This window comes from Neopelma chrysocephalum, unplaced genomic scaffold (assembly GCF_003984885.1).
Source record: "Neopelma chrysocephalum unplaced genomic scaffold, ASM398488v2 Primary Assembly neopelma1_44, whole genome shotgun sequence".
Classification (NCBI taxonomy): domain Eukaryota; kingdom Metazoa; phylum Chordata; class Aves; order Passeriformes; family Pipridae; genus Neopelma; species Neopelma chrysocephalum.
The window spans coordinates 18,125,305-18,150,209 of record NW_020897703.1 but is presented as its reverse complement, the minus strand read 5'-3'; the positions used below and the strand labels follow the sequence as shown (position 1 = coordinate 18,150,209).

At 37.6% G+C, this 24,905-nt stretch overlaps 1 protein-coding gene across 4 annotated transcripts in view; it reads right to left on the bottom strand.

Moving 5' to 3' along the window:
* Window positions 1-24,905, bottom strand: part of RBMS1 (RNA binding motif single stranded interacting protein 1) — a 151,949-nt gene that overhangs the window by 41,494 nt on the left and 85,550 nt on the right. The gene's annotated exons all lie outside the window — the stretch shown is intronic.

Here is a 24,905-nt window from a genome sequence, read left to right as displayed (position 1 = left end):
ATTATTCTGCTCTGGAAAGTGACAAGTGGAAGATTTATGAAAGCTGATCAACAAAGTGGCAAAAAATTTTCTGTAAATTTCTGTTAATATAAACAATTTCAACTAAAATCAAAACATTCCTCAGGAAAGTTTTGATTTTCTTTTTCTCACTGCCTGTTCCTCAGCTTCTCAGTAACTGATGAGCCCAGGTATCAGTCTGCTATGCAGCCCAAAGGTGAGCACACAGAGATCTGAGCAACTAATCTTGCAGAAGCAAACCCAGTTATAGGAAAAATTGCTGTGTCTGAAGTACTCTACAATGTTTATCAGAATTGGATATTTTGATCACATTTAGAGTAGAATTTATTGCTCCTGGTAAAAACTTGAAATTTCCCTTGGAAGACAAATCCCAGTTTCAATTTAAAAGCAGGAACTCTGTTGGCCTGCATCAGCAGCGGAATTGGAAATGGAACACAGGTTTCCCAAGCTCCTCACTCACAACCTCCTGTTTGCTTGTGAACTACACTTGATACAGTACTGTGAGCACACAAGAAAGAAACGATGCAACAGTAGTTTGCTTTCACATGAGAATATAATGCAACTTATTACATTAACAGGTATATCTACACACTGTGCGCTAAGAGGCTCCTTATCATTGTACAAGAAACCAAAATAAGCTGAAAATTATGAGAAATGTTATCAGTATAAGAAAGGGCAATTTGGAGAAGAATAAAGTTTTGCCATCTTACCTGCTAAATATAATTGCAACAGAGCGAGTATCATTTCAAAAAGATGTTATGTCAAAAGACAACTAACTCAATTTCTGTAGTAGCTGTATTAGTCTTTAAAATTCTTCAAAATATATGAGGTCTAATAAATGATGCTTCGTTCACTAAGAGTACTCAAATAACTGTTCACTTGCAAAGTGATTGTTATTCAAAGACAAAATCTATTTACAAAGTACTTTCCCCCTAAAGAACATTTAAATACAAGTTTCAACGTAGTTATCAATCTTTGTGACCAATTTCAATTCAATTCACCAGTTTCTGTTTATTCAGTGAGCTACTGTATGGCTTCAAATGGTTGCAAGGGAGTAAACCAGGAACATAAGCCACAAGGTGAAGGCTTTCTTATTTTATCTGAAATTGTGAGCATCTTACTGGTATAAAATAGAACTACCCATCTATAGCCTAAAAATGTACAAGCATCAATGAAAATCAGTGCATACCTAAATATACCATTTTAGAAGCTGTAATAAAACAATAGAAATTGTGCCTAATAGTTGGAGCAGGTACTTCCTTATTAGTGCCACTTATTTTCCAGATATGTTATTCCATTTCGAAAGCTTTATAATCCCTAAGTCAAAACTTCTGCAGAACTTTTCTTAGTCCAGAGTAAAAGCACATGCTATAAATGAGAGAAGCGAACTGTTCAGGTCGCTTGCACCCAGCATGACATTTGACAGCCAGCATTCTCCATACCCTATCAGCTTCCCTAAGCTTCTTAAAGAGAAAAGCTACATAACCAAAGGATGATCTTGTCCCTCCTACTGTTTCAGTTCTTGAAAGCATAGAAGGTGGTGGTGAAAAACTACAGCACTGGGTATCTATGTAAGCACAGTAACTCAGCCGGTTGGTTCAGGGTGGGCAGTCAGGGCTGGCTGTGGACTGCACTGGCCCACCTATGCTGACACACACCAGCCCATAAACAGGTGCCTGCATGTCTGTTCTTTACAGCAAATTTGTGGACCACCTTCCAATGTGCAAGATGGCTTAGTGATTTATTTCACTGATCTAGATAGCACGGCTCCTGCAAAGAACCAGCCACCATGGAAGGCTGCCAAGAAATTTCAGCAGTGTGAGTCTAGGAACAAACTGGGAACCAGTATAACAATAGCAACTATCGCCAGGATTTCTCCTACGATATTCCCATGTGCTAGCTTTCCACTCACACCATGAGGCACAGAAATGCAGTTTACCCGCCCTGACCCGGGCCAGAGGGATACATCCCCTCCTTGTTCCCAACATGGGGTCTGATAACAGAGGAAATTACTCCTTGCAGTTCCTCCCAAGTGCTTCCTTCAAATGATGACCATCGCAAAAACCTACTTTCTTCCCCTTGAATTCTACAGTCCTAATACTCTGCTTTTAATAAAGTCTCCTGTCTTCAATTTGTCAGGTGCCACTGCAATCAAAACCCAGCAGAAATCAATGAGCTATAAAATACATCAGTCATGATGTAAACTGATACGTATCACCTGCTTAAAAAAAAAAGGATTATAGCAAGCAAGAGAAAATTTATATTTTATTATGTTAGGTCATGCCTGAAGATGATAATTCCTCTCAAAGCTCCTGTACATCTAGTTGTCTTAGGCACTGTGCAGAGGCTTCTCTCCAGCTCCACAGCCTTACTGCATGCTTGGTGAGACTTCCTAACTACAGCAGAGCACTATTCTCATGGCTGGCAGAATCACTTCTACAGTGATTGGCAATTGCTCATTCCCTCGCCCATGGAGCAATTTTTTAAAATATGCTTTCTTTTAAATTCAGTATCAGTCTTGAGAAATAACTGCTAATCTGGCTGGTGACAAGCAACTAGGTATTTCTTATTAAGTGGGTTATTTATCTCCTAAAAATAATATCTAATTAATGTTCAGCAGCAATAAAGACTTTCCTTTTTTGTTTTTTTTGAGTGCTTTTAACATATTCTCTCTTCAGTCTGAATTATCTTTGGAGATGGAAGATGTTTTCAGCTTTGCATCTCTTTTCTACACAGCACTTGGACCAATGTCAACTCACATATTGAGAAAGAGAGGGCTTGGGTAAGAGGCAGGTAAATAATTGCCAGGGTGCACTGGGTATGGGATTAAAAGGGATATGCCCAGTAACAGCCTGTGAACAGTGTACGAGCTATCATTATAGTACAGAACACCAATACAAATGTCTATCTGGATAGGAGATAAAGAAGAAACTTGTTCAAAACCAAGTTAGGAAGAAATGCAGTACTGTTGCTTAATAGGATAATGCTTACCACTGCCCATTACATACTCTTGGTGCAGAAATGAAAGAATTACCTTCATCTGCTCAGCTGCCCCAAAATCTATTGCCAGGCAATGTGAATCTCAAACACAGCACTATGCCTTTGTCTTAGATACTTTTGAAGTGGAAGACTTGAAGCAAAGCATCACCATATACTTCTTTAAAATCACATTGTTCAGCAACATGGTCAAAACCAGTGCAAACAATCACCCTGAAAGATTTATTACAAATAGCTAGAGATACTTTTGACATTTAAAACATCTCTGAAGCCTAATTTTGGCAACCTCCATGATGTTGAGATAAAAGGGTCCTTACAAAACTAAGTAGACGTATCAACCAGAACCCCTGTTTATTTTTTTCCCTTTGTACATCTGGTAATATAATGAACATACTTGCAAATGTGAGGGTGGTAAGATGCCATCATAAGTATGACAAAGAATGGGGAATGAAGTAGCTTGAACTCTCTGCCCCAAGTGCTTTTTTTTTAAGTGTTGAAAGAACTTATCTGTGTGTGCATTAGGGAGGTACAGTAAGAACTGGTAGTGAGAGGCTTGATAAGGTTTCTCTGGAATGAATTGTTCAAATCTTTGGCCACAACAGCTTAATGTAATATATCTTATGCTACCAAGCTTTTCTTCATACTACTTTCAAACTATCTTCCAGCTTGTGCTGTGAAGGGTTTCTCTACCACCTGACATGGACACAAACATGCCAGAAGGAACTCTGCTACCATGAAAAATCCTTGCCTTTTATTGCTGCTCAGGTCCTTCATCCTGAACTGTCCAGAACTTTGTGTTGAAGATGAGCAGTGCTCTTTCTTTGCCTAAGTCCAACCCAGTTATAAAAAGAGCATTCCTAGAGATCCTGGTGTTACAGCTTGCATTACTGCAGTGCTGTCAGAATTCCTCTGTTATGCAGAAACAATGCTACATATCTTCTGTGTTTATTCTAGATTAATTTTTACATCTTAGCATCTTATCAATGCCTTCCATGGAATGCTCTTACTTTTGAGAGTCAGAGTCATGTGGTAAAACCAGACATGGATTTCATAACATGTAAGTGATTCTGAGTACATGAACTCACTTTAAGGTAGAATAATGAAAGGAAAGAGAATCTGGTTGAACACCAAAATTTCAGTAGGGAGCCAATATTCTCACCAGGTGACTCAAAGACTAGAGAGAGCACAACAAACAGGCAGATCCAGCAAGAAGGGTCACGTGGGAGAGCAGATCAGTTAATCCTAAAATATAATGCAGTTGCTGAATAGATTCCCATCAAAATAAGTCTTACTTTCCCGGCAGATGAACCTTAGGATTAAAGGGTGGGCTCAGTTCAGCGCAGGCTGTGTCTCACCTAAAAAATCCATTGCGCAGGCTGGAAAGGTAAAAAGACCTTTCCCCAAATCTTCGTTCGCGAAGATGGGCCATTATTATTATTATTAGACTGGGATAAATAACAAGAAAAAATGCACAAAGCAAATACTTCCAAAGCAATTCCTATATATTAATTGTAACACTAAAAAGAACATGCAGTGGGGCTGCTTAGTCTGTAAATCAGCTTTAAAAATAAAAGAGGCAACAACAAAAAGACAAACAAAAACCCTTTCTTATTCAAGATGGCCTTATTCAGCACACAACATGGTCAGGGGGCACCTTGCACATGCTCTAAATGCAGTAAATTCCTGCTTGAAAAGAAATCATGCCATCTTTCAGTATGACCCTAAATAAATGCACATAACAAACTCTGACTTCTGCAAATGAGTGATGTGCAACTTTTAAGATAAATCCTCACCTCCCCAAACAGAGAGCACTGTATTTTGAACACTACAACTCAAAACATTAATATGAAACTGATGGTCTTCCTAGCCAAGTCCACACCACCAACTATCTTGCTTGTAGAGTAGGTGGAAGCCAGTCCATTCATCTCAGCTGAGACTTGAAGAGAAGAAACCCTAACAGTTCATGAGAAAGCCTCATCTCTGCTGGAGTTCTCAGCTTCTCTATAACACCTGGTGCAAAAGGAGCAAAGAAAATTCCCTGGAACTGAGGAAAAGAGTCAAGGGAGTTGTCAGTAAGAGCTGACTTGGGACAGCTGTCTCCAGTTCCTCACTGATCTTCCAGTGTTCAGAGCATTTCCAAGCCAACAGCAAAGCCAAAGAAACATAATCAGCCCCAGCAATCTTTTCCCCTGGATCCAAAACCAAGCTCAGAGCAGCACAAAAGGTTTTATCTGGCTCCCATACCTCCCTCTCTCTGTTGCATTTTGGGAAAGTGGTGTACTGAACCTTAAGTTCTTGCTCCCTTTTAAGCTTAGACAAATATAGAGAGTTTTTGTTCCTCTATGTATCAAATTTTTGACTTCCCAGTAAGGGGAACTTCAGACAATAATTGTTAATACAACACTGCTAGTCCTTGTGATAGCCTGTTCTGATCCTGCTCTTCAGCTATGGGTAAATGTTCTCTTACAAAAACTGGATAAAGAAATTTATTCAATCCAGCAGAATACTGAGTTTGGAGAACAGAATCAAACCATATGGTTTCCATTTTTAAATTCTTCTTCACCACATCTATGCCGTAGTGTAGAAGGAGACATTGCTGAGAACATATTGTCTGTATTTTGTTTTCTGTTGTTGGAAGACACACTATTCTTTGAGAAACTCTTTGGAATAACTCGGTTTATGGCCATTATGGGCCTAAAAGTCTTCTACTGGAACACAATGAGTACCTACTATCAAAAGTATAATTAAACATTACATAAAAAGTTGCACTTAAACTTTTCATATTTTTATTTTACAGTTAATGAGTACCCATAATCTAGCTTAGTATGAGTTGTTTTGAAATTGTTATAGATTAGGCTAATTTATTTGGTTCAGTAAAATCTCCTTTACTAGCTTCAGATATTCAAGCATTGGGTTAATCAGTGCCACCAGATGTGCCCTGTTTCAGGCATTAGATGATATTTTTCATGATGTGCAAAATAGAACTTCCTCATTAATCTAAATTAAAGTGTTGCTTTCATGACATGCTGTTAAATGGTCATATGGTTTTGACATAATGCTAGTTCCTTCCTTTCTTACTAATTGTCCCTTTGACTCTCTCTGGTACTTCAGAGAGAAAGATGGTGTTTTCAAAATATCCAAATATCCAAGAAGTTCTCATTGTCAATGTTTATTATTTTACTCAGGAGATAAGTAATACGTACAAATAAATTAGAATTAATTCTTATAAAAGCCAATTATTGTTTTGTCTTTACAAAATTATGAAAATTACATTGTGTGCATGAATGTAAAGACTACTTTTGAAATCTGTGTACTTAAAAAAACCAAACAAAAACCCAAACAAAAAAACAAACCTAAACAAAAAAATCCCCCAAACAACCCCTGCAAACAAAATCAATGAATGAAACAACAACCAAAAAAACCTCCACAGATCATTGGCTTCAAAGACAAACCAATAGTCTTACATGCTGCTGTAAATTCTTCATTAAGACCAGCAGTGCTTTCTTCATAAGCTCTCTACCTTTAATTCTTCATTTAAATTTTGTATATTTGTGTTTTCAATAAGAATCAGTGGATAAGAGTATATGTCATCATCATTACCAATGCCATTACCAATATCAGCCCAGTGCAAACTGCTGTTACTTTGGTACAAAGAATTTTTTATTCAGGCTCAGTAGGTTACAATTTCAGATTTCCCTGAGAAGTTATCAAAAGCAGCAAAATCAGATCCAAACCCAGATATTCTCTCATCTCTTACAGTTGCCTGCCTTTGAAGGAGCAGAGGCTTTGCACAACGGACATACACAATTTTGCAAAGTGTGAACAAATGCCTTCGTTTCTCGGACAATATTAATTTCAATAAATAAAAAGCAGTATTTTATGAATAGGTATTTGGTTTGTAGTGTACACGCTCTACACAAATGTAAATACTCCTTAAAGCTAAAAATAAACAAGAATTCAAAATCCTGGTGGACAGTGAAGAGACACACAGAAAATGATTTTGGAAATAATTATTTTTCAGCTACCCAATTTGTTTTTCTCAAGAGTAGTTATTTCCTCGTTCAGACAAAGATGAGTTGTGGGGACAGGGAAGACATGATTTTAGAATCAGGAAATGTTTGCTTCTTCTTGTTCTTGCTCTGTAGAAATGGGAATAACCTCTATCCATCCCTAGAACCTGACTGAAATTCAAGGGGAAAGAGTCGTGTTAGTATCCTACGGCTATTTTTATGACATTTTTGCAAAGGTTTTTCAATTAGTATGCTCCTTTTCGCACAACAAATTGATTATCTTAAAAGCATGACCCACTGTACCACATCCTTTCATTTAGCACAACCACGAAAGACTCTGGGTACTAGTGTCTCCAGGCATTTTAAATGTTTCAGACATATTTCAGCTGACACTAAAGCAGCATTCTTAATGTGGCTTTTTAGTATGTAGTAAATGAACAGATTTCCAACAACTGCCTGCAGAGGTGTTCTCTCTGTTAGTCTTAAGTCAACAAAAATGTGAGGGCATGTTTATTTAGTTTTATTTTATAAGGTTAAGAATGTTGCAATACGTGAAAAAGCAGTTATTCTTCAGGCCTATGATGATACAACCATGGGGGAAAAAATTTTTAAAATAATCCATTAAGACAGACATACACAAACCCTGCAAAGAGGAGTTGGAGGAGAAAGCTGTCTTGATGTCCTGTTGGGCATCAAAAAGAATTTGGCTGATGCTACTTTGAGAAAAAACACAACAGCAGTAGTACTGATCTAAAAAGAGATTTAAAAACTTAAGTATAAAATCTTTACATTAGGGTTTCTTTGGGGGCTTTTTTAGTTAATTGAAAAGAAAAAAAAGGCAAATTCTGAAGGATGAACCTGTAATTTCTATTCTAGGCTCTGACAAGTTTATCAGCATCTGTAGTCTCAGTTGCTCCACTGAGGATGTGAATTCAGATACTTGGCAGAGCTATGATTAATAATCACCCTCTCTTCAAGGACAGTTTTTTGTCAAAGCCCTGAATCTTGGCCTATCCTTGCTCATCCGTAACATGATTTTTACTACTAAATACACCGCCTCCCTAAGATCTTGCTTTATGGTGAACTTGCCACTGGCAGCCCCAAGAGAGGAGCTCCGAAGAGAAGATACAAGGACTCCCTGAAACAACATCTCAGCCTTGGCCATATTGATCAACATAACTGGTCTACTCTGGCCTCAAATCGGGAGGTTTGGAGACACACCATCTATAACGCTGCTGATGCTTTTGAGAAAGCACGCAGGATCACCCTTGAGGAGAAAAGACAACGCAGAAAGAATCGTGTCTTGCAGAATTTACCACCTAAGGAGTCTTTCTGCTGTGCCTTTTGCAACCGGACATGCCTGTCTCACATTGGCCTTTTTAGCCACCAGTGTGCTTGCAACAAACGTGGGTAGAGCCCTTCCCAAATCTTCGTTCGCGAAGCCTAGCCATGATGACATGGCATATAATTTCCTTTTAATCTTTCATAGGCTAGGCAAGAAAATAATGTTCTACTTTATGGTAGGGAGGGACCAACACAACAGCTCCAGACACTGAAAAAGGAGAGAACAATAGCAGCTAAAGTGGAAGAGCTGACACCTTGCCCTGCATAGAAGATCAGCTTTCACATTTCTGACTCCTAATGATTCTCATCATCCTAATGATTCTTATGAAAGCCAGGGTCCTAACATACTGGTCCTAAATTTGTTGATTATATAGCCGTTTTAACTGTGAAGACACAAGATGTCACATGTGGCAAAGAAAAACAGAATTTCAAGTAACAAATTGTGAAAAATGATCCTATTCAATGCTTCTTGAAGCCTCTGCCCCTGCAGTAACCCAACCTGACTTCTGACAAGCTGAGGTGATTTAGTATAATCTCTGAACCATCTGCTAGGCTATCTGTCAGTTCAGTAGCCTTCTTACTTTACAGTTTATAGGTTAAGCAGGACAAATAACCTATCAGAAACACAAACAGATTTGCCTCTTTGACACACTTTGAAATGCAAGTATTATCTAAATAACCATAGCTTGCTTACTCCTAAACTGAAGAAAAAGAAAATTAAAATTAAAGTAATGCATCAAACAAAATGTCTGTTCTTTCAGAAGAAGAAATTGTTTATCATAATCTTTACAGTTTATGAAATCTACAGATCAGGAGAGCTAAACTATTTTATCCTAATTAATTTTTGCCTACGCTTTTAGGAGATTTTTCATTTCATCCATTTAAAAACACACATGTGAAGTATTTTAAAATGTGTAAATTGCATAGAGTTACGTTTTCAAACATCTGTTTGTAGGGACAAAAATGCTGGTTGACATTAAAAGTGTTGTTTCCTGCCAATGGTCTAGAGAGTTTGATGAGCAATGCGAATGAAAGACCACTTTGTGTTTCTCTTATTCATTATGTGGTATTGTTCGTTTGAGAAAAATATTTTAAATATGAAGTGATGTGTGCAAATCAGATTGAACAGTATAGAAACTGATTTGCTACTACTCTACTGCTAATGTAGTATATTGTAATTTATATTAAGTGTTCTTCCACTGAAAGCATTACAGAAAGTTTTACCGTAAGACGTGGAACTGAGGATCATTCATATGAAAATCATTTGTAGTTATTCGCATAGTCGCAAACAATAAATTTCAGTAATCATAAATTATCTGAAATCAACCAACATATTAAGATGATCCACACAAGAAGTTACCAGTAAATGCTGCAACATTAGAAAAATCAAGACATCTGCCTTTCAATGCCTCCCTCACAAAGCAGGCTGTGCTTCATAATCTGTACTGTCCAGCATCCTGTTCAGCAGAGTAAACTCTGGAAAATCCAGATTTTACAAAAAAAAAAAAGATAACTAATTTAAAAGATATTCAGAATTCTTGGCTAATTCACTTTTTAGTACTACAATTATTCTTACTTAAGAAAACACAGGACAATCTAGATTTTCTCCAGCAATTTGCATTTGCAACCACTAACAAGGATATTCAGGTATATGGGAAGAGGTTACAGTTTCCTACTGTTACAAATGGAAGAAGGAAACCATGTTATTTGAAGAAAGCAAATGGTCTCACCTTGTTGTTTTCTTAGTGTAATGCTACAGAATGGACACAAATTATGCCTAGGTTAAGAACAAAGCACTGAAAAAAACCCTGCATCTAACACACAACTGAAAGCAAACCCTGAATTATTTGCAAATAATTATCATAGTTTCTGTGGCTCCCAGAAAGAATATAAAAAAATATGAGAGCACAGAGTTTCATATAGCCATGAAAGATTTTTAAATAATAATTCATTTGCAAGCAAAATAAAAAAGCACCAAAAAGGTTAAAATTACAAGTCCAAAATATTATTTCTAAAGTCTAGCGATTTCTTTTATCCTTTTTTTCATACTGAGAAATGATCACTACTAAAGACAATGATTTGGGAAGATGAGAAATTAACCCAGATGAAAGCTAATATGTATTTATAAGCCAAGCTCATGGCAGGTCTGCAGACGTGCATATATTGATTTACCACTGCTAGTTGTTTTAATCTGAAAGTAAGGCACTATTTCTACACCCAGGCATAAATCTTGGAAAATTTCAGCCTCACGGATTTTGTAGAGCCTACACTAACAGCCAGAGAGAATAAAACTATGAAGACATAACAGAGCAGTCCTTGGTAATCATAACTCTTTTTTCTCCCCTGTGTTAAACAGTAGAGATCAGCTTGAGAGAATAATTGAGTCCCTCTACCTGAAGACCTTTTATTTTTCAATTCCTCCTCCTCCATCCAAGGAAGACAAAGTCAGTCATTGTCAGCATATGATGGATTGTCAATTATTTTGTCTATTCCTAAGCATATTTCTTTTTCTTGTGGAAGGGAATTAAGGAAAAGGCAAAAATATAATAAATATAAATATATAAAAATACATATATAAAAAATAAAAAATAATATCATTTTTCTACGCTTCCCTTGTTTTAGTCAGAACAGTATAAATCAAAATGTGTTATTTTGACTACAGTCTTAGCTAGTGTGAGGTTACCTCCTCTCCGGATATATCCATATATATAGGCAGACATCTATTAATATTACAAGCCTGTATACTTGCAGAAGGTTACTTTTTAATTCATTCTTGCACATTAATTTCACTTCTAGTGAAAGTTGCTAACCAAGTCTTTACCCACAGTTTAAATAGATGATGCCCCACAGAATATGCCATAAAAGTCCTGAAAACCATATCACTGGAGATCGTCATAGTACAAGGGCACTTTCAGCCACATCCCGTTTCCTAAACCCTGATCCATGTGTCAACTCTGAACCATAAAAAAACTGTTTCACATATCATGCAAATTACATATCTACATCTAAAAAAATTACATACATTCATATGTACATGCATACATAATGCTTTTTCTTGCATTTATCTTGTGTTGAAGATGTCTAGTTGCTGGAATAATGCCTATCATAGATAACTTTTTCAAAATACATCAATTTGTATGTTTTCCTTCTGGTCTTGTAATATGAAGACAACTCAAAGTCAACAGGATGACTCCAAGACTTGGCCTGCTGGGTTAAATACCTTATACACAAAGATATCTGTTTATTCTTACCTCTATCTTGCTCTGATCTAACACCCTGTCTTGGAAAGTGTTGACTGCCTCTCTTCTGTCTGGAAGGCAGTAGAGGGAAAAACCCAATATATTCAAATAACTTCTAGTCTCTCTGAACTGCATTTTAGCAGTAGTTCTTTTATGAAATACTCATAGTAACATCCTGCTTTCAACAGCTATTTTATACTGGAATTAACACCTCATAATGAAGGAATCTGTACAATAAACAGAGTATGATCTCCTTTAATTTCTGGCAACTTAATGTCAATCATTAGAACAGCACTAAATGGACAAATTATTCAAAAACATTGCTAAGCCTTCCAGAGGCCTTGTCCCCCTAATAGCATGGCATGTAGACTTTATCCCTATTTGAATTTGCTTCTGTAGTCTGAAGTCCCAGCTGTGCTGAATAGCAAATATCTCCATTTCAATAGGGAAAATGGTTGTACTAAAGTAGTTCTCTCCAGGGGTCAATATACTTCAGAAGGCCATTTAAGTGGCTGTATGTTATTGAGCATAAACATCAGTTCACATATTATTGATTGTAACTGCATGGCTCTGTTGAAAAGATGTCTGCAGTAGTATTAAGTGCTGAGATAGGGACAGAGGAGTGTTATGCATTAAAAAAAATACTACCCATCTGCTGCCAAATTTTAGATAGATGAGCAATCACGAGCTGTAACACAAAATCTAAAGTGCAACCTCTGTGGTTGATGCATCAGGGTCATATTCAGTGACACTTCCTCAGTTTCACACTGCTTAGACAGTCTTTTGAATATTGATTGAACCAAGCAGGAGGCAGAGTTTGATTTCTGCAGTTTTGCAAAGAGCATGTAATAGATACTTACATGGAAATTTGCTTTTGGTAGCTTAAATATACCATTTTCCTTAAAAACATCATTAACCTGTTCTGATCCCATCACTACAACAACTAGCCAAGCACAACTGAAGCTTTCTGGAACCACCACACAGTCAGCCCACTCAGTCCTGAGCTGCAGACAGTCCTGCAGTCACAGCACACTGCACTCCAGACTGCCACGGAGAACACACCAAGCTGGCTGAAACCAATGTGATCGATCCCCAGACCCTCATCTCCAGTGACTTTTTGCATAATGATTATGTCAAACACCATCATGGAAGGGTAAGTCCAATGTCCCAGACTTCACTTTGGTAGTGTGCCCAAGGAAGCACTTGGATCACCGGGCTTCACATTGAAGTACACAGACAATGAAAGTTAATCCTGGCCTAGCAGGAGAAACCCAACCCATAAGCATTTGTGCAAAGGGTTGAGTCAAGACTCAGTCAACTGGGCTCAGAGAAAATTGAGATCCTCTAGTTGGCTATGTCAACTGCAAGTCTGGATGGAATCTGCATTAAGCACAGTAAGACACAGATTCAAAGTTTCTTAAAATGAGCAGTAGTAGGAGTTTCACAAACCCAGAGCATCAGCAGATCCCACAGAAGGGACTAGTCAAAAAACACCACAGAGTCAAGAAATATCAAACACTGCATGACAGCAAAGCTGACAGGTGAGCCCAAAGTCAGTGAAGTCAGTCCTGTATCACCATCTTTCTTGAACAGTTTCAACATATGCCAGCAAGGAAGCTTGTATGACAAGGGCATAGTGTTTCTGGGCTTTACAGACCTTTTTATTTCAGAGAGCCTGAGATGACTATTTCTTTGCCTACAAGAGGGCAGTAGAACGAACTTTTCTCTTAGAAGTGATAAAGCACTATATGAAAGAACCCATAACTTCTATTTGAGGATGAATCTCAATGCCTACGCTTCAGATTTTAAAACAGTTCATTTTCTAATTTTTCCAATCAATTTAACTAAACAAGATGCTTAAAACAACCTAATAGAAATCTTAAAATACTTTTTATGAAAACCACTCAGAAGCAGGGAAACATAATGGATACAATTATCACATAGAAAAGGACTGAGAATGCAGTGGCTATACCCAGTGTCAGAAAGCCATCCACTAGTAAAGAGTTAAATAGTATCTAGGTCACTCTACCATCTTTCCTGCACACCCTCAGCTCACTGCATATCGGAAATGCTGTGTGGGAAAGCCAGGGAACTAAACTCACAGACCAAGTATGACTCAGACTGCAGTAATTTAATGATACTTTTATTCTCTTAAATTATCTTTGGGATTAAAAGAATCCACACCCTCAACCATGAAACCAAATCATGGTGAAAGGAAGAAACCACAAATTCACAGATCTTTGAGTTCACAAAAGGTATCTAGAAACAAATTAATTATTAATGGTAAGGACTGAAACCTTTCCTACAACATACTATATAGTCAGAACAGCAGAAGGTGAAAAATTTGAGCCCCAGTCAGATGTTCTTCTGAAAGCCCTAGTGGAGATGATCTCAGTAACAGGAATGTCAGAGAACTGCCTGCCAAAAAAATAAAGGAGAACTATCACAGCCAAATGCTGACCTCTACCACTAGAGGAAAGCAGCTTGAGAGAAACAGCCTCACATTTCCTCCAGCACTGAAGGAATTGAACTCAAGAGATGTCAAACATCTTTGGTACAAGCATAAGCAGAAGTCAACTACAGCATGCTGGAGAACGCAGAACACCAGTGACCAAACACAAATCCAGTTAAATTCCTGAGGAAAAATTAAAATTTCTGCAAATTCTCTCCCACTGAACAATGCAGAAGTTTGTAAAGGACACTAATGAGCAGGTGAAAACATTGGTCTCAGAAATACTCCTCTCTGCCTATAATATAAAATTTTGAATATTTACTTTCCTCTGCACTTCAAACTGCTTCCCCGTCACTCACTTAAGGAAAAGACAGAAAAAGATATGGTAACTACCAGAAAATGAGAAGCAAAGCTAAGATGTCCTAACAGCACTAAGATGTCTTCTATCACAGGAACTTGAAAATTTTCATACAGAGAAACAGAAAGTAATTTCCCTTTTTTCATGGCAAAAATTAAACTAATTTTGTTGCGGTGATATGAATAGCAGTGGAAGCCCTTTTCAGAAGGGTTTTAGTAGTATATTATAATAAGATCATAAAAAATTTAGCATCTGGCTCAACAGTTATATATTTAGATGTATTCTGCTCTGTTTCTAATTAAACTATCTTTTTTTAAAATCCCGTGAGATAAAGAAACTAACAATATTCCCACATCACTAGGATGCTTGTTCAGTAACCAGTTACCTTTGATAGTCAAGTCTTGCTGCTGCTCATCTTTCAGCTACATCCAAAACAGTGAGCCTGTGCTCCTCAGACTACATCTTAACCTCAGTTCAAGTATTATTTGAGAAAGAGTTGATCGGTGGCAGTCCTGGCTGTGCCCTCTTCCTCAGAGAGCCACTCTTTTCAAAATATTTAATGACATCTGCGAAAGTACATAATTCTGAGTGAGTGTCCTAGACTTCAAAGAGAATTAACAAATATTTAACTGAATAAGCAATAAATAAAATGGGTGGAAAAAAATCTTCGGAATTTCTCATGGAACAAAGTAATATGCAATTCACTTGGGAAGAACAGAGGACTGGGACAGATTCTTGTGTATTTTTATAATGTCATAGCTCTGAATATCTGGAAGATGTTAAAAAAAAATTGATCCTAATTTACATTTAAAAAGTACATTCATGCCTTGGTATGATGATGGACTTTTCAGCAGCAGTCCTGGCTAATGGTCTTTCACTCCTAGTACTGTACCTCTGTTCTGAAACGTGGAAGCCCTGTAAGCCGTCACTGACAAAAAGGATCATAAAGCAAGACTTTCCCTCTAGTATTTGAGATCTTCAAAATGTAGCAGCCAGACTTTTGGCAACAAATAAAAAAGCCTTAGCAATAAAACTAAGACAAAGCCCTCTGCACAATAAAAACATGTAGCTTCAAGTATGGGAAATGTAAGGGTTTGAATCCAGGGGTGGAGTGGGGTGGGGGAAGGCAAATGATTTACAAACACTCCTTTCCAGATCACAGTACTACAAACAGCAACACGGGAAAGGAAATGCACACTGCTACGTCAGCTCTGCTGGATACCCCACCATGCTGATACCCTCAGGCCTTGAAGGCAAAAAGTCTCTCTTCTCTCTGCCAAATGGCTTCTCCAGAATTCAGCCAAGGCATTCAGACTTAACACGGGAGATTTCTGCCTGGGGTACTGCACAACTACAGGTTGAAATGAAGAAGAAAACACAATGCCAAAAGAAAGAACCAGAGACTGTGGAGTTCATTTGGCAGTGTGCAATTATGTAGCTGAAAAGCTCAGTCCTCACTATCAAATAAATCCTAAGTCCACACTATGGAGCAGTAAGTGGTTTTAAACTCCAGCACTGGCAATAGGAGTGGTGGGGTCCCGACCTTGCTCTGTGTTTTCCAGGATTAGGTCTTTGTGAGCACACTGCAAACAGACAGCTTGAGTCAAGACTGACATCATCTATGGGGCACAGGTAAGCACTTCTGTTTTACACCACTGGTGTTTTTGAACATACCAGTTCCTTTGTGCTTTTACATATACACTAAATAAAATTATGTACTGAACTATAAAACTGTGCTAGTCTCCAGGCTCCAAAAGCTCTTCAGTTACCCTTTCAACAAAGTCCTTGAAACCAGAAATAAGTAGTTTGGCTCTTTTTCAGGTCTTTAGATCATTTATTTCTGACATTAAGGATTTGCAAATAAAAGATTTGAGATTTCTCATGTATTTGTATTACCCTGTATGAAGCTTTTTTTCTCCTGATTTTAGATCTTTTATTAACACAATGCTTATTTCACTATTGCATTCACTCAGACATTAAAGAAATAGTCCTCACTAATGCAACAGAATAATTGTTGATATTTTGATAGACTTACGGAAGCTTATTTATGACTACAAGTAAACCAAAAAGCAGCACTAGGATTTGAAATATTAATAATGTGTAAGACTTAAGTCCACAGTGTTCTCTTAGGCAAAAATACTGATCCACACTCTGTCTTTTAAAGATAGTACATAAAATTACACAACTGCACAGAACACGGAAAACAAACATTTAAAAAGAGTACACATTTTGGACTAACATATTTCACTTAAGATGGCCAAAATGATCAGTTAATTAAACGCAATTATTTGTAACCAAAAGTAAAGTTACACACATCTTGCTGGATAATTTTTCCCTTTTGGTAAAATAGGAGATTAAAGTAAAAGAAGAAATGGAAATGTAAGGGGCAAGATAGGAGTACAAATCAGAGCATATTTCTTCCACTGAAAATTATTCTGTTAATGATTAACTCTACTCTCACAGGCTATTTCAAGTAGAATATTTGTACAAGTAACAGTGTCAAAACAGACCTCAAATCAAAGTCTTTTCTTTTTGAGTTTTCATTTTTGTTTTTTGCTCTACGTCCATGTAACATAACATTATCAACATTCAAATTAAAATTTGACTTTTTTTCACAGGTACTGCACATCTATCTGCAAAGATCAGTTATTTAAATGATGAAATGTTAATTCTTCTCTCAGCAATACTTCAGTAATTTAATTTTCTACAGAGTTAGTCTGAGCCTTGAGTAAGGCACTGCTCAAACTAAACTCTGAAGCAGCTGACATTTTCTGAATGCCAAAACTGGGTAAAATTTTAGGAGTTGTGGGAAAACAATTGAGGATCAAGGCTTAACATTTTGTGGAGTTTTCTAAAGATAAATACTGTTTTTTCTCTCTATTTCTTCATTTACAAGTTTCAGTAGAGGTAGCGGGATCTGAATTAACTTGTTCACCTATATTTTCTACTGCTTTCATTTTGCAGGTAAAATATAAATATTTATTATCTGGGTTGCATAGTATTTGGAGGTGTTCCTTGTCAACCTTAAACGTAGCATTGCAATAATGTAGCTAAAAAAAGGCTGAAACATTACCAAAAAAAATGACTGGCCTTATAATGCGTCAACATCAGATGGCTCATTTTTTCATTTCAAGGAGCTAACATTACAGAAATCAGAGCAAAGCAGAATGAACCTCTAGCAAACAAATTCAAGACTTCACAAGATTTCTGTGAGTTACGTGAAACAATGCGAGATATTAGACATTGGATAAAAGAATCTGTTTGCAAATACTGATCCTGCTTTCTACACTGAAAGGTTTTCTGAAGACAAGAGCAAGTTTAGTGTAAGCATGCTGGGGCAGAAACCAACTAGGTCTCTAAGCTGAGTCAATTCTGAACCAGTTTATGACTAAAGCACCTGCCTAAGCCGTCTGTGACAGAAGGGGCACTTTTTGGCATTATGGAACCCACTAAAAAGCCTGATTAGTACTTGTAAACATTTTTAGTAGTCCACTGGAATTAAACGATCCCCTTCAAAATGTTCTGGAATTACTGGTTATTCCAATGAATTACTGCTGCTATCACTTAACATCTGTGTCAGGTCCCTGCCATTGGGGAAGCTGGGGACTGGGACCCTGATCAAAGGCATTCCAACAGCTGCCATCGGACATTTCTTTCCTGCAGCTCTGTGGTTGCATCTCCATACAACAAATACCTGCAGGCTTGCAAACGCTCACATATTTTGCAGGCTCCATGTTACCAAATCAGCTTTTTGTTTTCCAAAGAGAGATCTTCAATGGTGGTAACTTTTACCAATCTGTTTTCCTAGTGCTTCTTTTACAAGCAGCTGCGGCTGAAACATTCCTTCCACTCTCTTCTCCTCCCTCGCCCCCACTTCCTCAAGGAAATTCCATGGGATCACCATTCCTCTGGCCCCACACTGCAACAAAACTCTCAACTCCCAGGGGAGATGGAGCTTGTGCAATCACTGGATCTGTGCATCTGCGAGCAGAAGGCAAACACAGAGTTCCTTCATGCATCTGTATCTGGATTGCTTGTTTTTTAAACAATGTGCTGAGGGGAACTGCTGATTACTGCTAGGCTAAATGAAATACTGAGTTTGAAAAACTTCAGTCTTTGCCTAATCACAAAATGGAAAGAGAAAATTAAAACTATATTTGTTTTAAATTCAAGAAGTCTCAAGAGACTATCTGCATCCGAAGGATAGGACTCTAGAAGACAACTTTTTAACTTTTCTTTCAATTACAATTTCCCCATAAATATCTATGGGTCCCTAACAGCATTCTACAGAAGGCATTATTATAAAAAAACTGCCCAGAACTTTTCAGAGAGGATTTCAGTGTGGATTTCATTTGATCATGAGGGTAAAGGTGTCTGAATTTTATTTCTGACTAATTAAAGTACCAATACTGAGGAGAAGAGAGAGAGTCTTCCTTTGCACCCTGCCAGGCTAGGCCCTTCATAACATGACTGTCAAAAGGAGCTGCTAAACAATAAAGGAAATGACTATTTAAACCAAACACCATGTCTCCAGGCCAATCACAATTCCCATGGCATACCATCTAAATGCCTTGCCTCTGACTGTGGAAGTTAAACCCTAAAGAAAAGGAGCATTTCAGCCTCCATATCAGGCCTACATCTCTCCAGTTCATCTGGCAAAAGGAACATACAAAAATGAATAAAATTTCTTTTCAGCTGTGGAAATACCTATATTTGACAGCTACCTCTTAAAAGATCGTCAGCTAAGACAGAAGCTAGCAGAGCCGGTTTACATACCACAGTGGCATGTAACTCCTACTCTCACAGTTTGTGTATCTGAGAAACTGGGTACATCAGCTGGGCAGAACTAAATTCTGGTCCTGGGGCTCCTGCGGGTGTTTCTCTGCACTGCTGCACTGTGTCCCACGCCACTGTGCACCTGCACAGGTAACAGCACTGACACAATCAGCGAATACATCTAGGGAGCACACCTTCACCATTCCTGGTGGTATGTTTGCTCTGAAGAGCAAAACTGAGTGAAAAATGAAGTTAAGGAAAATCTACTGCAGATAATACAAACCCCAAACTATGCCACAGTCCTTCAACAGGGAATAAAGAAAAATATGATGCTGGTAACATACACAACTGAACACTACAAATCACATGCTATTCAATTACTAAGGAATCTATCTCCTCCTACAACCAAACAACATTCTGTAAACGTGGTGTTATTTATGCAGATGCATGCAATACTACTATTTTTAAAAATGCGTACATAACACTCTAAAAGAAGAAATTTGCAGAGGGCTTCTTTCTACCCTAAAAGAGTAAGAAAGATAGATAGGCTCTAGCTCCAAAATAATCAGTATTAATACTGTTCTCAAAGAGAACAGTTTCCAAGACACTGATGCATCACATTTAATTATATGACATGACATCATATTCCACATAATTATGAATGCAATACTTCACTGCAGCTGACAAATCATGAAAGAAAAATGCAAGAAAATGGAGAATAAAGGAGAAACGAAAGAAGAGAAAAAACACTTTAAAACAAATTGGAGCTCTGAAACCTTCCATTCAACTTTTCCCTACCAACACCATCTATCCATAGGGGTTGTATTCATTCAGACATTTCCACAGACAGAACTAAGCAGCAGTGACCTGCCCAGACCAATGAGTTAAATGCAAGAGATGGTCAGAGCACTTCCTGAAGTCCAGACCTGTCTTTTTCTCTAATGAGATATGCAGAGTAAAATTAGCAAGTTTCTTGCTCTTAAGTGACAGCAGCACTGCCAACTCCCTGCTACAGTAAATGTTTGAGCTCCAGTTCACCACTTTTCAGTCCTGAGTACTTTTGAAGGAGATGGGAAATGGCAACATGGGGAAAGGTCACAATTACACAGCAAGCAAAGAACATGGAAACATTAATATGCTAATGGACGTCACTTGACTTAATGAAAATATGTGTTTTATTAAGAGCAGGGAATTGAAACAATTTTTAGGTGATTGTGCCTCAAAACAGGGAAACATTGTAGAGTATGTAACTTTAAAAAACAAAAGTTCTTCTGCTGTGGAAACAATGCTGTATAGCACGTCTGGCTCAAATGTTTCAAAAAAACCATTAGCCTGGCAGTTGTTTTAGCTATGCCTGTGTTCATAATGCTGAATATTTCGGAAAGAACCCTTAAAATACTCTCTAAACAGGACATAATTTCAGAATGCAAAGGCAGCCACTGCAAGCTTCTGATCATCCTGGCACAGAATAATGGTCTGTCATGGTAATTCTATATTTTTTTACCTTACAAGCAGCTGCTTTTCTGGTTGTAATCCCACTAAAAATGCACATTATAATCATACAGTGATAATTTAAGGGGGAAGATCAACTAAGTGAAACTGTCCAGAGCAAAAAGCAATTTCAAAAATATCATATAGATTACAAACAGCTTGATACAAGCAGCACAGTATCAGCAAACAGCCAGAAGGGAGAATACCAAAGGGTGGGCTGGTGTGACGATTTACGCTGAACTGAATAAAGGAGACCTGGGTTAAGCCTCAAAGCTTGAAATCTCACCCTGGGACTGGGGATTGTCAGGAGGATGAAGGATCTCCTGCATCATCCTCATTTAATGACGTAAATGTCACAAAAGGAGGTCTCTGAAGAAATTCAGCATTACAGAGATACCATGCTGCACGCTAGCAAGTAAATCATAAGTAAGACGGTGGAAAGCACAGGGCTTTGGAACCATGTAGCTTCAGCATAAAGGTCATCCTCAGCAAAGCACAGCGCTTAGTGAGGGTCTGGAAAGCACCTAGAAAACATGTCAAAGCAAGTTACAAACTCCTGACTGAATCTGCTAAGACCCAATCGCGTAAGTCCCTAATCAGATAAGCAGGCTCAACAATTTCAGTGAATAACTGGAATGGATTTATTCTTGTATCTTCAGGTGCAGATATTAAATGAGTTAAAAGAAATTACTATCCAAGAATCACGAAATAAGAAAGTACAAATAAAGTCTAAATAATATATTCATAAACCCAACACAGCAGCTGAAGGAAGCATATCAGGTATTGATAGCCACACCAGGAGAAGTGAGAACAATTAGGCATGGCTGAGACTACCCCTGCTTCAACAATCCTGTCAAACCAGCTCTTCACGGCAGAGGCTTGGTCACTGCAGCAAATCTCATGCAATGGCACTATACAGTTGTGAAAAGAAACCACACAGCAGTCAGGCAGCTTCCTACAGGTTTCCCCAAACCATGCTCATTGGCTCCTTTCCTCTGCTCTTGTCCCTCTATTTAGCTGATCGCTCTTGCCTGGCCTCCCACAGAAAAGACACTATCTGTGGGCCATTACATCGATTGCTTTGCCTACTCCTACATACCTGATGGAAAACTCTTATGGCCAGGACTGACTCACCTTCTGTCCCCCCAACACTGCTCTGGTTCTGGGTTGACTGTTACGACATCCTTATGACATACATAATACCTACTTTACTATTCCCCACACTTCTGCCTCTGGCACAACTGATATGAAGAAATTTGTTTTCCCAACACAGAACTGGAGTAGCAGGCTTAGGTTTGAATGGACTATTCAGAAACATGGCAGCTTCATTTCCCACACAAAACCCAATAATATTGTCTGAAAAATAGTTATGCTCCAAAGTAAGCCCTCACAACAAAAACATAATCTGCTCTTTTCATCTTGGAAAAGAGGAAAAAAGCTTCAGCTAATAGAAAAACAGAAAGAACCAATCAGATGAAGGTGGAGACAGATTTGTAGAGACATATACTGGCAAACTGTGCTCTTGCCAGGAAAATACTTTTCCACAAAGATGATGAACATTTGCTAACTGTGTTCATAAATACTGCACAGCTGTGCTACAACAGGAGAGCATGCCCAACACTTCCATAACTTGATAAGAGGTTTCTCTGGTGATTCACTAAAAATAATTAAACAAAATTAAAACATAGCCAAAATTAGCACTGCTAGCTGTCATGAGCAAGAACTAAAGCAAATATTGACTAAAGCAAATAAAAGTCACAGTATAACATGATGCCCCACAAAAGAATTCTGTAGATAATTCTACTCTGTATTCTGACGGATTCTATCGAAAGCAATATTTCTCTACAATAATCATCACTGAAAATAACTTTTTGTATATGATACAAGTCCATGATGATCAGAGGGAAAAATCTCTGCAGATGGGATGTTTCTGGTATTTGCAGTAACAATGATGTTTTTCAACCATTATTTCCTCAACCCACAGGTGTTCATCTGCCTTGTCTGACATTGGCCAAAAGACACAAAACAAGCCAGTGACCTTTTTCTGTACCTCCACTGAAAGCTGCTTTTTGCCAGCTAGCAAGATCATTTCTACTACGTGCACAGCAGCCTTTCTATCCATTCTTAGCATCAAGCACTCCAGCAGACACCCTCTAAGGACAGCAAGATCCACTCTATATGGGGAAAAGAAGCTAAAATTACTCTGAAGCCTCCCAGTAAAATATTAGGCATTTGGAAACAGCTAATGACAATATTTCAGAGACCTGAAGTAAACAGCAGTTTCTTTACCGACTTTAGCGCGCCCAAGATTTTATTCTCCATTTATTTTGTATTGTCTCAGCTTAAACAATGAACATGGCAGGTTCACTTTTATGAATATCTTGCCTTCTATGTCCTCAAAGTTTAGGCAGATTTGTAGGAAGGGAACAGTTAGCATCCGAAACTTTCCATGATCTACAAAAGTGGATTACTGAGCTTCTGTGAACAAGGTGCTGTCATTTCTATCTTACTGCCGCATCAAGTTAGGTGCTAAGGGACTGTGTTGGTCAACCCTAAAATTTCTGGACATCTCACTCGGTTCCTCATCAGAAATGGAGAATTTTGAGACAGGGCTTCCTTTCCTCTCAAGTAAGATTCTTAGGAGAGAAATATCTCACAGGAACAAATGCCATAACCTTCCAAGACTAAGTTCACATCAGAATTAACAGTTTCATGGCTGCAGTTCTTGTCTGTTCTTTATTTATACAATTCACGCTATTCCAACTACAATTATATATTGAATAGCAACAACAAAATTAGAATCTTTGGCTATCCAAGAAGAAGAGGACCAGTTACAGCAAAGTATTGAACATACTTTTTTTCTAGGCTGTTCATCCATTGATGACATCTGAGACTGTGGAAACCAAAATGTCTTCAGAAAGATTAAGGAGCTATAGTAACCACTGCACAAATAGTAGTTACTGGGCGGCTCCAGTGCAAAATAACCTCCCAGCTCTGTCCTAACATAACATGAGTGCACAGGCCAAGGTTACTTCATCAGTTCAAATGACAAAAACGGGAAGGAAAAATCCACTTCTGTAAAACATGCGTTTGAAACTAAAATTCAAGTTACGAGAGGTCATTGTCACATGGGAAGCTATAAAAACATTTAATTTATCAACAAATCTTTTCACAGATAGATAATCTGTTCTATTCTCTGTAAAACACAAGGATTTAATTTGCTGTTGGAAAAAAGAGCAAATAAAACTATTTTATTTCTTTAAAGACCTGATAGCAAGTAGCTTTTATTATAATACTAGGAGGACTTTTATGTGACTACTATCCTGAAAGTCCAAATTCTTAAAAAAAAAAGAAAAAGAATTCTTCTCTATAAATTAGGTATCAGATATTTTTCAATATTAAAAAACAAAGGCACTCCATATAAGCTGGAATCAAAGATTTACTAGGCTTTCCTAGCAATTTTTCTTAGTTGTGTTGTGCTCTTGGAGATGTATGCTTGTATGTTGCTAGTTATTTATCTGCTAAATGGAACATAATAAATGGAATATAATTATTTTAAGAATCTCAAACAGTAGCATTATATAAAATTGTAATGATTGTCCACTCATTCAAGATAGAATTTGATGTTTTCTTACATGTAGTATTGAAAACTTAGCTAATTACTTCTGATTTCAAAATAATCCAGAAAGTGCACTATGAGTTTCAGAAGTACTAAGAATTTTAAAAGTTCAGTAAAACATTTACGAAAGGTAATTTTAAACAGTTTATAAACAATGTAACTGCACAGTCTCTTGACCTATGACCCATATTTGAAAGTAACTAAGAGGCATGTGCTGCTCTAAAAATTAAAAAATAAAACCAGTAACTCACACAAGCAAAAAAATCTCACGTTAACATCATTGCCTGAAAACCTTAAGCTAGGCCAAGTCTAGCCAGAATTCCAGCCACTAGAGAGGATTCTTACATGGATCAAAAAATCATAAAAATAATTGTGCAGTAATGTACAGCCAAAAATTAGTCTGAAACTAGGATAAACCTGCAAATGCACACTGTAATTTACAGTGATGCAGAACAATTACTTGAGGAGTTTATATCAACAGATTTATCTTAGCAGTGAACAGAGGAACACCTCTCTGCAGGTTCTTAAAAGCAAGTTTCATGTTTAGATATTACTTTTAATTTATCTCTCATTTCAACAGCATCAGGGAGCAATATGAGTA